The sequence below is a fragment of the Pan paniscus genome, chromosome X (assembly GCF_029289425.2).
Source record: "Pan paniscus chromosome X, NHGRI_mPanPan1-v2.0_pri, whole genome shotgun sequence".
Lineage (NCBI taxonomy): Eukaryota > Metazoa > Chordata > Mammalia > Primates > Hominidae > Pan > Pan paniscus.
In genome coordinates, this window is record NC_073272.2 from 155,324,076 (window position 1) to 155,339,381 (window position 15,306).

Sequence of the window (15,306 nt, forward strand, 5' to 3'; positions counted from 1 at the left end):
CACATAGGCTCAAAATAAAAAGATGGATGAAAATCTACCAAGCAAACGGAAAACATAAAAAAGCAGCAGTTGCAATCCTAGTTTCTGACAAAACAGACTTTAAATCAACAAAGATCAAAAAACACAAAGAAGGGCATTACATAATGGTAAATGGTTCAATTCAACAAGAAAATCTAACTATCCTAAATACATATGGACCCAACACAGGAGCACCCAGATTTATAAAGCAAGTTCTTAGAGGCCTTCACAGAGACTTAGACTGCCAGGCAATGATAGTGGGAGACTTTTTAACACCCCACTGACAATATTAGACACATCATTGAGACAGACAGTTAACAAAGATATTCAGGGCCTGAACTCAGCACTGGATCAAATGGACCTGGTGGATATCTACAGAACTCTCCACCCCAAAACAACAGAATATACATTCTTCTGATCACCGCATGGCACTTACTCTAAAATCGACCACATAATCAGAAGTAAAACACTCCTCGACAAATGCAAAAGAACTGAAATCGTGACAAACAGTCTCTTGGGCCACAGAAGAATCAAATTTGAAATCAAGATTAAGAAATTCACTCAAAACCATGCAATTACATGGAAATTGAATAACCTGCTCCTGAATGACTTTTGGGTAAACAATGAAATTTAGGCAGAAATCAAGAAGTTCTATGAAACTAATGAGAACAAAGATACAAAGTACCAGAATCTCTGGGATACAGCAAAGGCAGTGTTAAGAAGGAAATTTATAGCACTAAATGCCCACATCAAAAAGTTAGAAAGATCTCAAGTTAATAACCTAACATCACTACTAAAAGAACTAGAGAAGCGAGAGCAAACAAATCCCAAAACTAGCAGAAGACAAGAAATAACAAAAATCAGAGCTGAACTGAAGGAGACAGAGACATGAAAAACCCTTCAAAAAATGAAAGAATCCAGAAGCTGTTTTTTTTTCTTTGAAAAAAAGTAATAAAATAGACAGACCACTAGCTAGACGAATAAAGAAGGAAAGAGAGAAGATTTGAATAAACACAATCAGAAATGATGAGGGGAATATTTACCACTGACCCCACAGAAATACAAACAACCACCAGAGAATATTGTGAACACCTCTGGGCACATAAACTAGGAAGTCTAGAAGAAATGGACAAATTCCTGGACACACACACCTCCCCAAGGCTGAACCAGGAAGAAACTGAATCCCTGAACAGACCAGTAATGAGTTTGGAAATTGAGGCAGTAATAAATAGCCTACCAACCAAAAAAATCCCAGGACCAGATGGATTCACAGCTGAATTCTACCAGATGTACAAAGAGGAACTGGTAGCATTCCTACTGAAACTATTTCAAAAAATTGAGAAGGAGGGATTCCTCCCTAACTCATTCTATGAGGCCAGCATCATCCTGAAACCAAAACCTGGCAGAGATACAACAACAAAAGAAAACTTCAGGCCAGTATCCTTCATGAACATCAATGCAAAAATCCTCAACAAAATGCTGGCAAACTGAATCCAGCAGCACATCAAAAAGCTTATCCACCACGATCAAGTTGGCTTCCTCCCTGGGATGCAAGGTTGGTTCAACATATGCAGATCAATAAATGTGACTCATCACATAAACAGAACTAAAGACAAAAACCACATGATTATCTCAATAGATGCAGAAAAGGCCTTTGATAAAATTCAACATCGCTTCATGTTAAAAACTCTCAATAAACTAGGTATTGAAGGACCATGCCTCAAAATAATAAGAGCCATCTGTGACAAACGCACAGCCAACATCATACTGAATGGACAACAGCTGGAAGCATTCCCCTTGAAAACCGGCACAAGACAAGGATGCCCTCTCTCACCACTCCTATTCAACATAGTATTGGAAGTTCTGGCCAGGGCAATCAGGCAAGAGAAAGAAATAAAGGGCATCCAAATTGGAAGAGAGGAAGTCAACCTATCCCTGCTTGCAGATGACATGATCCTATATCTAGAAAACCCCGTTGTCTCAGCCCAAAGGCCTCTTAAGCTGATAAACAACTTCAGCAAAGCCTCAGGGTACAGAATCAATGTGCAAAAATCACTAGCATTCCTATACACCAGCAACAGTAAAGCCGAGAGCCAAATCAGCAATGAACTCCCATTCACAATTGCTACAAAAAGAATAAAATACCTAGGAATACAGCTAACTAGGGAGGTGAAAGATCTCTACAAGGAGAACTACAAACCACCGCTCAAAGAAATCGGAGATGACACACAAAAAAATGGAAAAACATTCCAAGCTCATGGATAGGAAGAATCAGTATTAAAATGGGCATACTGCCCAAAGCAATTTATAGATTCAATGCTATTCCCATTAAACTACCATTGACAGTCTTCACAGAACGAGAAAAAAAAAACTATTTTAAAATTCATATGGAACCAAAAAACAAAAAAAGCCCGAATACCGAAGGCAATCCTAAGCAAAAAGGACAAAGCTGGAGGCATCATGCTACCTGACTTCAAACTATGCTACAAGGCTACAGTAACCCAAACAGCATGGTACTGGTACAAGAACAGACACATAGACAAATGGAACAGAACAGAGAACCCAGAAATGAGACCACACACCTACAACTATCTGATCTTCGACAAACCTGACAAAAACAAGCAATGGGGAAAGGATTCCCGGTTCAATAAATGGTGCTGGGATAACTGGCTAGCCATGTGCAGAAGATGAAAACCGGCTCCCTTGCTTACACTATATACAAAGATTAACTCAAGATGGATTAAAGACTGACATGTAAAACCCCCAACTATGAAAACTCTGAAAGACAACTTAGGCAATGCCATTCAGGGCATAGGCATGGGCAAAGATTTCATGATGAAGATGCCACAAGCAATTGCAACAAAAGCAAAAAATTGACAAATGGGGTCTAATAAAATTAAAGAGCCGTGCACAGTGAAAGAAACTATCAACAGAGTAAACAGACAACCTACAGAATGGGAGAAAATATTTGCAAACTATGCATCTGACAAAGGTCTAATATCCAGCATCCATAAAGAACTTAAACAAATTTACAGGAAAACAAACAACCCCATAAAAAAGCGGGAAAAGGACATGAACAGACACTTTTCAAGAGGAGACATACATGCAGCCAACAATCATATGAAAAAAAAAAGGTCAACATCACTGATCATTAGAGAAATGCAAATCAAAACCACAATGAGATCCCAACTAATATTAGCCAAAATGGCCATTATTAAAAAGTCAAAAAATAACAGATGCTGGCGAGGCTGTGGAGAAAAAGGAATGCTTATACACTGTCTGTGGGATTGTAAACAAGTTCAGCCACTGTGGAAGACACTGTGGTGATTCCTCAAAGACCTAAAGACAGAAATACCATTCAACCCAGCAATCCCATTACTGGGTCTACACCCAAAGGACTAAAAATCATTCTGTTACAAAGACACATGCATGTGTATGCTCATTGCAGCACTACTCACAATAGCAAAGACATGGAATCAGCCTAAATCCCCAACAGTGACAGACTGGAGAAAGATAATGTGGTACATATACACCATGGAATACTATGCAGCCATAAAAAAGAATGAGATAATGTCCTTCGCAGGGACATGGATGGAGCTGGAGGCCCTTATCCTTAGCAGACCAACACAGAAAGAGAAAACCAAATACTGCATGTTCTCACTTATAAGTGAGAGTTAAATGATGAGAACATATGGACACATAGAGGGGAACAACACACACTGGGGCCTTTTGGAGGATAGAGGGTGTGAGGAGGGAGAGGATCAAGAAAAACAACTAATGGGTACTAAGCTTAACACCTGGGTGATGAAATAATCTATGCAACAAATCCCCTATGACACAAGTTTACCTACGTAACAAACCTGCACTTGTACCCCTGAACTTAAAAGTTTAAAAAAAAAAAAGGAGTTAGTGGCTAATAAACTCTAAATAAAGCATTTCAAACTTAAAAGCAAAATCTGGCCAGGTGCCGTGGCTCACGCCTGTAATCCCAGCACTTTTGGAGGCCAAGGCAGGAGGATTGCTTGAGGCCAGGAGTTTGAAACCAGCCTGAGCAGCAAAGCAAGACCCCGTTTCTACAAAAAAATAGAATTAAAAGAAAAGTTAGTTGGGTGGAGTCATGAGTGCCTGCAGTCCCAGCTACTCGGGAAGCTGAGGTGGGAGGATCTCTTGAGCCCAGCAGTTCAAGGCTACTGTGAGCTATGATCACGCCACTGCACTCCAGCCTGGGTAACAGAGCAAGACCATGTCTCAAAAAAAAAAAAAAAAATCATCATTTCTAATTTTGCCTCTTCCAAGAATGGAAGGAAATTAACCTATTCAGTACTTTTTTTTCTCTTGAAAAATACCAGTCAGTTGTTAGGCTCAAAACCCTTTGATAGAACATATCCATATCACTGGCCCCAGGGTGCTCTTGGGCATATTGGAAATCCACTCACTTAGCTCAGCTGTGGATTAGCTCAACTCTTAGTTACGAGGCCAGAACATGTCTGCATCCTCACCTCCTTAGGCCTGCAGCTCATCAGAACCAAAGACCCTGGCAGAGTTTGGTGGTAGTTCTTTTTTGTCAGACTTACAGTCAGGGGTTGGTGGGTTTGTGGGTAGCTCCATTCTAGTCCTGGGCTTTAATCTGTGAGTATGGCTTTTGTCTTCCATCTTGCTCAGGGTACTTTGGAACCGCTATACATTGCAGGAGCTTAGCTTCTGGTTACCATGGTTTGCTTCCAGAGCAACAAGCCTAGTACTTCAACATGGAGACAATTATCTTTTGTTTTTGTTTTGTTTTGTTTGTTTTGTCTTGGCCATGCCTTTTTGAGTTTACCTTTTTATATTTTGTCCATCACTGCCATGTGTTTGGAGCAGTGGGCGTTCCATAACATGAACTCACTGTACCATCACGAATGGGAAGTAAGGGGAAACCTTTTCCATGTGGATTTTACTCTTCCCTGATTCCCTAAATTGGGTTTGCAAAATACTACTGTGCACTTTCTTGATGATTCGGGCTTATCTTTATGACTGTCTGTTTTTGTGTCAGACTGTAAAGAAGTATAAAAGTCTTTAGCTTGATTAATGCAATCCACGCTTCCTTTCTGGAAAAAAAAGGGGGGGGCGCATTTTTTTACAGTTGCAATAAATCGTCTTAAGCCATGTTGGTGTATATCATATAGATTAGTGGTGGTGTTCTAGCTTACTTTCTGTGTGGGCAGGCAGGCACGGTAATTTATCCCCTGCACGACTAAAGATCACAAGGGCTAATGCTGTGTAAACCTGTGAACTCAGTGAAGGTTTTTCTCTGTTAGCCCCATCTTTCTCCATGGTCTACCCACTGATGGTGGCCACTCCCTCCAATTCAGGTACTCCCTGCAATTCAGGTACTCCCTCTCACCATCTGCTTTCTAACTTCCTCTCTGATGCCTTGACTGAGGCAGTGTCGTGTCATAGGAAGAGCACAAACTTGGAATGATCTGGGCTTGAATTCCATCTCTGACTTTTACTAGCCTGGGAAATTGTGGGAAGTTGCTTTCTTTCCTTGAGCCTGTGTTCCTACATATGCAAAGTGGGGCTAATAAATGCCAGCTAGCTGAAAAATCTATGATGAAGAATGAATCTATACATGTGTATAAAGTGTGAGCAGCACATAAAAAAACACTCAGTACATAGTAGTTGTTTATCATTGTTGACAATATCACTGCTTGAGAGAAGAGGAGGAATCAGGGCTAGGCTGTGTGTTTGACAGGAATCAACATTCTACTTAGGGGGAAGCAGCGAATTTATGACAGGCAGAATTGGAAAAGTATGTGAAAATGTTAGGGGTCAGAGAGAGTAGGCAAGTTGTGAAGCACAGATATATTGGCAAGACATCTGAACTTCTAGGCCTGAGGGTTCCTGGATAGGAAGTTGGTTTGGGGTTTTGGCAGTCCGAAGGCTGAGAGCTGAAAGAACAGAATGGTCAGGGAACAGGTCAGAGAGCCAGATGAGAAAAGCTGAGTCTGGAGAGTTTTAGGGAGAGTGGTGTGGTAATGAAGGTGTGTAGAATCAATGAGACAGGCAGGCAGACACCCATGCTCGTGATGGTGCATAGTTAAGGTGGAGCACATACTTCCACATCTAACTTCACCATCTCCCAAAACCCCACTGGAACTGCTACAAATGTGATTTTTGAAAGGATTAGAAGGATAGGAGTGAAGATGAAATAAAAAGGGTTGAAGAACAGGAAAGGAGGCAACAACTAAATTTTGGATGCTGAAGAACAGATGGATGAGTGGCAACTGACTTAGCAGATCCAAGAAGGCCACAAACTAGGAATTCTGGGACCTTAGTGGGAAAAGCAAAAAGCTAACTTGATTTACTCCTCACCCCCAGGAATCTTCAAAGGCTGGACCAAGGTAACTCTGGAAGTGGAGTTACCTCTGGAAGTGAAGGGGGGTGGGTATCAAAATAATGAAGGCTGTTTGAAAACTCTTTTAAGAAGTAGATTCATTGCCAAATCCCCTCCTGCTGTCAATGCCAGTGAGGGGCTGGCCCTTCCCTGCTCTGACAGAAGCCTGGAGTGTTATTCCCTGGAGAGGGTAAAGCAGAGGGTCTCTGGATGGGGAGTTCCCAGACTTAGTTGAGGGCTGGGGTCCTGTACTGAAAACAGGGGTGTTGAGTGGAAGCATGTGTCCTGAAAGCTGTGAACTCCCAGTCTTCTTCCCTGCCCCTGCCCCTGCCCCTAAACTTCTGGCAGCTGGAAGAGTCTTCTGTGAGCCATCTGACCAACCTAAGAGAAAAAGATCTAAGGAGACTCACACTGAAGGCTCCCCAGTAAAGGGCTCACTCAGCTGGGTTACTCCCCGATGAGGTACATATCTTGATACTGTGAGGAAGAAGACACCCATTCAATTGAGGGTACTTATTTTTGGAATAGGAGGAGAGACCTGAGCATTTTAGTTACTGCAAGGAAAGGAGCCAGGCAGAGAAGACGGAGAGATTAGACATTCTTGAGAGAAGAGGTAATTGATGGAGTGAGGCACCTGGGGAGGCAGGATGGGATCGAACCCAGAGCAGGAGTGGAAGTGACAGCCTGAGTCAGAAGAAAGCACCTTCATCTTTCACTGAGATAGGATGAAAAGAAATGAGATCTGGTTATAGACTCAATTTGATCCATTATTATTTTGCAGCTACTATATCCAAGGCGTTGTGTGGGGTAGTGTTCATTCATCCATCCACTCATTCATCCAACATTTTTTGGAGCAACTACTGTGTTCCAGGCACTGTGCTGCGTGCTGGAGATACCGAGATAAGTCAGACAAGGTTCCAGTCCTCAAGGAGCTCACAGTCACAGGACGAAAGCAGGCTCACAACATAGGGCAATATGTGCTGTGAAAACTGAGCACAGGGGGCTGTGAGAACACGGAGCAAGGGACACTGTAGAGAAGGGAATGAAGCAGGTATGGAAATGGATATAGAACAAGACATGGACTGCTCTGTGCATTCAAGGGCAGAGAGATCTCATCCAGCAGGGCCCATCTGCAGAGGTTTCATGAAGTTAGGTGGTCTTTGAGTTGAAACCGAGAGGATGCCTAGGGTTTCTTTCAACCTGCAGTGACGTGGGGGTGGGGAAGGGGTGCCCACCAAGAGGTGAAAACAGATGCAAAGATCCAGAGGCAGGAAATTGCAAGAGGACATGTTCAGGGTAGAGGGAGAGGCCCTGGTTGAGCATCTGAGAAGCCCCGGTTGAGAGTATGCTGAGGCAAGTGGTAGGAGGTGCAGTTGTGAAGCAGGAATAGGATGAGATGCAAAAAATATCACTGAAGCAACATCACAAATTGCAGCCGGGTTGAACAAATGCATTGTGTAAAAAACACCAGACCGTGAAATGAGAAACCCGATTCTGTTTGAGGCCCAGCTCTGAAACAAACTTGCTCTTGATGTGGTGTGTAGTGACTCAGTTAACGTCTCTGAACATTGGTTTCTTCATCCATCAAGTGGTAGCAGGAACACCTTTCCTGCCTGTCTCATGGGGTTCTCGTGAGGAGCATATAAGTCAGTGTACAAGAAAACACCTTTAAAAAAACAACAACAACAACTCTTTAAAGTGGCGGTGCACACACGTGAAGGCTTATTATTGAGGAGACGCTTGTGCTGGGAACACAACCCTAACCCTAACCCTAACCCCTAACCCTAACCAGGGGAGCAAATGTACTGAAATATTCTCCTAAAGGGATCCAACAACATTCCGAAACTAGTTGTTAGGTAACATGGGGAGCGAATCAACTCCTGTTAATTTTGGAATGTCTATATGTCAAATTTACATACAATAAAAATAGATTTGTACTATCCTGGCGGTCTACCGATGATAGTACAACAGGAATTATACACACAAAAACATGCAAATGTCCGATTGTTCTTCATTCACTCAACCAACATTCATTGACCATTCTGCTGTGCACTGAGGGCAGGCACGGTGGAGGCCAGACAAATAGAATTTCTGCCCTCAAGATCTCCTTGTACCACGGGAGACACATGTATTAACAGCCAATGTTAACACCAGGTAAGCACAAGGAGTCTGTGGGAGCTCAGAACAAGGGTACCTAAACCAGTCTTTTGCAGCTGAGGTTGTATTAATATGAAGTAGTACCATTGCCCCGATTTTACAGATGAGGAAACTGGGAGTTAGAGAGCAAGTGACAGAGCCAGTACTCTAACCCAGCTGTTTTAATTCTGAATCCAGGGCTTTTTCTGTCTCGCCACAGCTGCCTCTTTTGCTTTGTAAATACTTTAGGTCTAATGCATATGGCAAAAGATAAGTTGTCTTGTGTGTCCCTGCCCATCCTAGACTGCCTGCTCCTTTCCAGAGACAAACAGGAATTTGGGGGTTAGAGCACTTCCGTGTGTCCAAAATGTTATATTTCAGATATAAGTAATAATAATAATAATTAATAATTAATAGTAAAAGTCCTCACCCTATCTATAAGTTCCTTTTGAAAGCTTCTCAAGAGTCCAGGAGTGTGTGTGCACACACGCGTGTACGTGCGGGTGTATATGTGTGCACGTGTACATGCACGCATGCAAGTGGGTGCGTGTGCATAGGCGTTTGGAGTAGGGAAGGTTGGGAAGCACTGGCTCCTGCATTTTCAACAAACCTGGATACAGAGAAAATGGAAAATGAGCCCAAACAAAAAGGAACTTGCAGAAGAAGGCAGGTGAAAATAACCAATGAGAGAAAAGAGTTCTCAGGAGACACCAGGAAAGCAGTGTCTGCTGGCCACATCTACTGCTTCACTGGCAGTTCCATTAAAATAAAATATATTCCACTAAAATATATATAGGGAAAGTGGTTTCCTCCATCATGTTCTTCTGGGAATTTTGTGGAAATTTCCTGACGTTGTGTGAGTCATAAAAGGAAAAAGAAATAATTTCCATTTCTGGAAATATTGCAGATTACATAACCCGAAATCCCTCCTTGCTACACAACACCTAAAAAAGCTGGGTAACTAGTGGTCTGTGGTTGCCAAAAATGACATCCTGTGAACATCCGGGAGCCTCAAGCAATCCCAACACTACGGCAACTGAAAAAAAAAAAAAATGAAGAGATTGCACTAAGTAGCTCGTAAGATCCCTTTCATCCATTTCTTTGCACCATATCATTCTTTAGTTCTTGTATTCACTCATTCACTGGAACATTTACTGAGCACTGATTCTATATCAGGTATTGGCTGCGTTGTGTTTTGATGAATACAAAGTTGAAAGGCATGGTCCCTGTATTCAAATAGCTCACCACGTTGTGCAGTGGCTCTTGACCGGAGCTGCACATCGGAATCACTTGAGAAGGTTTGCAACAATGCATATGCCTGCCTTCCTCGCTGCCCTCAAGATTCTAACTTCATCCTGGAGGGAAATGAATAGCCCGGCATTCTTTCTGTGTTGATTTCTGAAACCCAGAGCCTGAAGGGAATTCAAAGTGTTAGACAGCATTCTATAGAAATATGAAAGGGAAAGGATTTCTTCTGGACAGGATAGATCCTCAAGCTCGGGGGAAGGTGCAGAAGAGGCGAGACCTCTGTCATTTCCAAGAGGAGTGGGAACCTGGGCCCTGCTGCCCGACAGCAATGCCAAGGAGAGACATGGATTGATTTGAGAGGCATTTTGAAGGTAGAGTCCACTGAACTTGGTGTCCAATTAATTGTGAGAGAGGGGTTGAGGGAGAGGAAGGTGTCAAGATGACTCCCAGGTTACTGGTTTGGTCAACTGGGCACACCTTATTCACACAGGGAATATTAGAAGAGGAGAGAGCTTGGAGAGAAGATGTTTTCAGTCTTGGATATATTTGAGTTTGGGGTGCACGTGGAACAGAACATCCAGGCAGGGAAGTCCAAGAGGCAATTGGATACTCTTACCTGAAGCTTAGCAGAGTGTTCAACCTTGTATATCATTTTAAAGTGATTGCATCACTCCCAACCCTCTTAAAAACTTTCTGAGTAAAGCATAATACCAACTTTATACATTTCCTTTCAAAGAGTACACAAAAATCAGTTCTTTGTGCCTCAGGGAAGAGCCACACCCAGTTATCTATATAACCATATTTTGAGTACCACCTCGTGACTTTTCTGCAGCCTTCAGTACCTGCTTTTAAATGGTCACATATAATAAATGCACTAAAAGTAGCCATGTCTCACCACCGTTTGCTTAGGGCAGGATTCCCATCAGCAATGGATCTTCATATTTTTCCACTTCTGAGCCTAGGGAAGAAAAATCCATGAAGGTAACCAGTTCATAAAGTGGCTCTTCTTCCCAAAATTTCTTGTGACATGTGGCTTTGAGCAATTAGGGCTCTTTCAACCCCTGAGTGTCTGGCACCCCAAAGCACCAATCTTTCTTTGAGGCTACATATTCATGAAAAGTCTTCCCCCGCCCCCATCACATTCCTCTTCCAGAGAATTTGTGGGAGCTTCTTAGTGCTCTGGGAGTTTTAAAGGGGAAAGCAATTTCCATTTCTGGAAACAGTGCACACTAGATAACCTGAAAACCCTCCTGTTACAAAGCACCTTTTAAAAGGCAGGATAAAATTTAATAAATATTCCTTTTAATGCACATGTGATGAACTTATGGTGGAAGTTGACCCTCAGGTGTCAAAAAACAAAGAGGAACCTAAAGAGCAGATCAATGGGCATTTGAATTTATGTTAGGGTGGTAGGGGAATGGATTCAATAACCACCAGGGAGAGGAGACAAGCCTTGGTGCCTCACAAGGGCTACACAGTCAGTGAAAGGATGGACTAGGAAAAAAAAGTCTTCCCACCACCATGGTGAGATGACAAGAGAGTTTGTTTCTTCATGGGTTCTGGTGGGAGAAAATAAAATGCTTCCCCTGGTCATTTGTAACTCTAAGGCTATTGTCATGTAGGTCTAGGGTTGGAATTAATACCTCTTATTTAGGTCTTGAAAACCCCAAGCTTACACATTAACATCAAAAAGATAACAGCCAGAGATACACCCCCAGTCAAACCTCACTGAAGTCACACAGATGAAGCCGTTTGAACAAATCCCTAAACTCACAAACAAAATTATAAAACACCTGAGGAAAAAAAAAACCACCTGTGATTGAGTATCAGCAAACACAATGATGAGCAGGATTACACTACCAAAAACTTTAGATAATAGAGCCAACCGAGAGTATAAAATAAGTTTGTGTAAGATACTTAGAAATAATAAGGAATCCAAACATATGAGAAAGATCAAGATTCTACGGAAAAAGAAGAGGCCGGTTTCTTTCTTTAAGGAACCAAATAGAACTTCCGAAAATGAAAGACATTATTTCCAGTGACAGCAAAAGATCAGAGGATGGGTTTAAAAGCAGATTCATCTGCTTTAGTGAACTGGAAGATAGAAGTAAGGAAATTATTCAGAAGGCAGCAAGGAGAGATAGCAAATGTATAAACGGTTAAGAGATACAGAAAAATGATGCAAAGGTCCAAAAAACCTCTAATAGGAATGACAGAATCAGAGAATAAAGAGAGCAGGGGTAAACCAATAATCAAAAGGATACTGGCTGGAAATTTTCAGATTTGAAAACAGACATAGTTCCTCGTATTCTAAAAGCATGAGCCACAGCAAGAATCAATAAAACTGAATCACAGGGGAACCGGCGCAGGTCAACAAAGAAAAGGGGAAAGATCTTAAAATCAACCAGAAAGAAAAGACACAGTGCTATCAAAGGGATAATAAACTGACAGCAGACTTCTCACCAACTGCAATAAAAATGGAATCATATCACTAATGCATTCGGGGAATGGGGGGAAATGTCATACCCAACTAAACTACAATTCAAGAATGAGTGAAATAAAGATATTCTTTTTGATATATTTTAAAATATTTATTTATTTATTTGTTGAGACAAGGTCTCACTCTGTCGCCCAGGTTGGGGTACAGTGGTGCGATCATGGCTCACGGCAGCCTCGATCTCATGGGCTCAAGGGATCCTCCTGCCTCAGCCTCCCTAGTAGCTAGGACTACAGGTGTGCACCTCCATGCCTGGCTAATTTTTTTTTTTCCCGAGTAGCTGGGACTACAGGTGAGCACCACCACTCCCGGCTATTTATTTATTTATTATTTTGTAGAGACAAAGTCTCATTATGTTGCCCAGCCTGGTCTTGAACTCCTGAGCTCAAATGATCCTCCCACCTCGGCCTCCCAAAATGCTGGGATTACAGGTGTGAGCCACTGCACCCAGCCAGTAAAGATATTCTTCAACAAAGGTTGAGAGGGCTGACCACTCACAAACCCTCACTGAAAGAACGACTTAAAGATGTTCTTCCATTAAAAGGAAATTGAACGAAAAGAACAAAGCAAGATGCAACAGAGGAATGGTGAACAAAGAAACTAGTAACCATGGCCATGAGCCCCAAAAAAAAAGACTGCATAAAAACAATATGACTGACCAAATTATAACTAAATACTGGACAGCATTGACTTGTAAGACAAGGTCCTTGCATTGTTTGCGGTGAAATTGGAGACGATTAAGATTTGATAAAATGAAGTGTTTGCGATTAAAAATAAAAAGACCTTGATAATTTCATATCCGTTAGTGTGGATTCAGATCCATTAGAAAGCTTACATTTATCTAAAACTAACTCCAAGTCAGCCGGAATATATCCCAGGAATAAAAAAATAACCCTTCAAAACCAGAGATTTTGTAACTGAACTCCGGTCCAGGCCATTCATCACCTGAAGGCCAAAAACTCAAAGAGAGGAGCTTTGGTGAAAGGAAAGTTAGCTTTATTTGAGAAGCCAGCAACCGGGAGGAGTCAGTGAACTAGACTTCAGTGATCACCTCTCTGAGTTGTGCCTCTGGATTAGGGGTTTTTAAGGGAAAGCAGAGGAAATAATGATCAAAACATTCTTCTAAAACGTGTTCAGTCTCAGGTGGGCAGTTAATCACTGCTTTCTTGGTCAATGTTTTGTGACCTTCTACAGGCACCGTCAGCCTATTCTTACCAGGCTGGTCAGCCCCTTCCCAGAGCTGCTGGTTGGCGTGTTTTCTTTTATCTCTGTTGAAGGTCCTGTTTTCCTGAGACTATTTTTAGTGAATAATCTACAGACTCAAGCAAAGCAATAATCACATTCAAGCAAGCAAGCTTTTATCTTAACTTGGAGTCAGTAACATTACAATTTATTTGTAAAAGATGGCAGAGTGAAGAAAGATGAAAGAATCTCCCTTCCCCGATCCTACTAAATAAATTAAAAAATAATAAATAAATAATGGTAAAAAGCAGAATGAGAAGAAGAGAAGACTAAGGAGGAGAAGAAGAGAAGACTAAGGAGGAGAAGCAGGAGAAGGAGGGAGAGAGGGAGGAAAGTGGCTTCCCAGGAATATATATATATATATTTATATGAATATACATATATGTATATATACACGTATACATATACGTGTATATATACATACATGCATTATACATGTATGTATATCTACATGTATATTATATATGTATTTATAGCTACATGTATATTATATATGTATATAAATACATGTATATTACATATATAGATATAAATATAAATACATGTATATTACATATGTATATAAATACATGTATATTACATATATAGATATAAATATAAATACATGTATATTACATATATAGATATAAATATAAATACATGTATATTACATATATTTATATAAATATAAATACATGTATATTACATATATTTATATAAATATAAATACATGTATATTACATATATATTTATATAAATATACTTACATGTATGTTACATATATATTTATATAAATATGCACACATGTATGTTACATATATTTATATAAATATACATACATGTATATTACGTATATATTTATATAAATATACATACATGTATATTACGTATATATTTATATAAATATACACGCATGTATATTACATATATATTTATATAAATATACACGCATGTATATTCCATATATCTTTATATACATATACACACATGTATATTTACATGTATTTATATAAATATACACGCATGCATATTTACACGTATTTATATAAATATACATACATGAATATTTACATGTATTTATATAAATATATGTATATCTACTTATATAAATACATGTATATCTATTTATATAAATACATGTATATTTACATAAATATAAATACATGTATATTTATGTATTTATATTATATTTATATTTATATTTATATATTATGTATTTATATAAAAAAATACATGTATATTTATATAAATATAAATACATAAATATACATGTATTTATATTTATATAAATACATAAGTATACATGTGTTTATATAACTATAAATACATATGTATTTATATAACTATAAATATATATATTATATAACTATAAATACATATATATTTATATAACTATAAATACATATATTTTTTATATATATTTATATATATTTATATAACTATAAATACATATTTATATATTTATACAACTATAAATACATATATATTTATATAACTATAAATACCTATATATTTATTTATATGACTATAAATACATATACATATTTATATAACTATAAATACATATATATTCATATATTTATATAACTATAAATACGTATAAATTTATATATATTTATATAACTATAAATACGTATATATTTATATATATTTATATAACTATAAATACGTATATACTTATATATATTTATATAACTATAAATACGTATATATTTATATATAACTATAAATACGTATATATTTATATATAACTATAAATACGTATATATTTATATATAACTATAAATACGTATATATTTATATATAACTA

General features: G+C 39.1%; 1 protein-coding gene across 5 annotated transcripts in view; it reads right to left on the minus strand.

Annotated features, from left to right (window-relative positions):
- CLIC2 (chloride intracellular channel 2) overlaps positions 1 to 15,306 on the minus strand; it is a 108,695-nt gene that overhangs the window by 82,292 nt on the left and 11,097 nt on the right. For 2 of the 5 annotated variants that reach the window (XM_034950464.2, XM_055106715.2), the window contains exon 2: positions 10,674 to 10,736. The exons of 2 other annotated variants lie outside the window; for them this stretch is intronic. The gene's annotated coding sequence lies outside the window, so the exon portion shown is untranslated. The remainder of the gene's footprint in view (positions 1 to 10,673; positions 10,737 to 15,306) is intronic. One more of the 5 variants, XM_034950465.3, reaches the window with a different exon arrangement.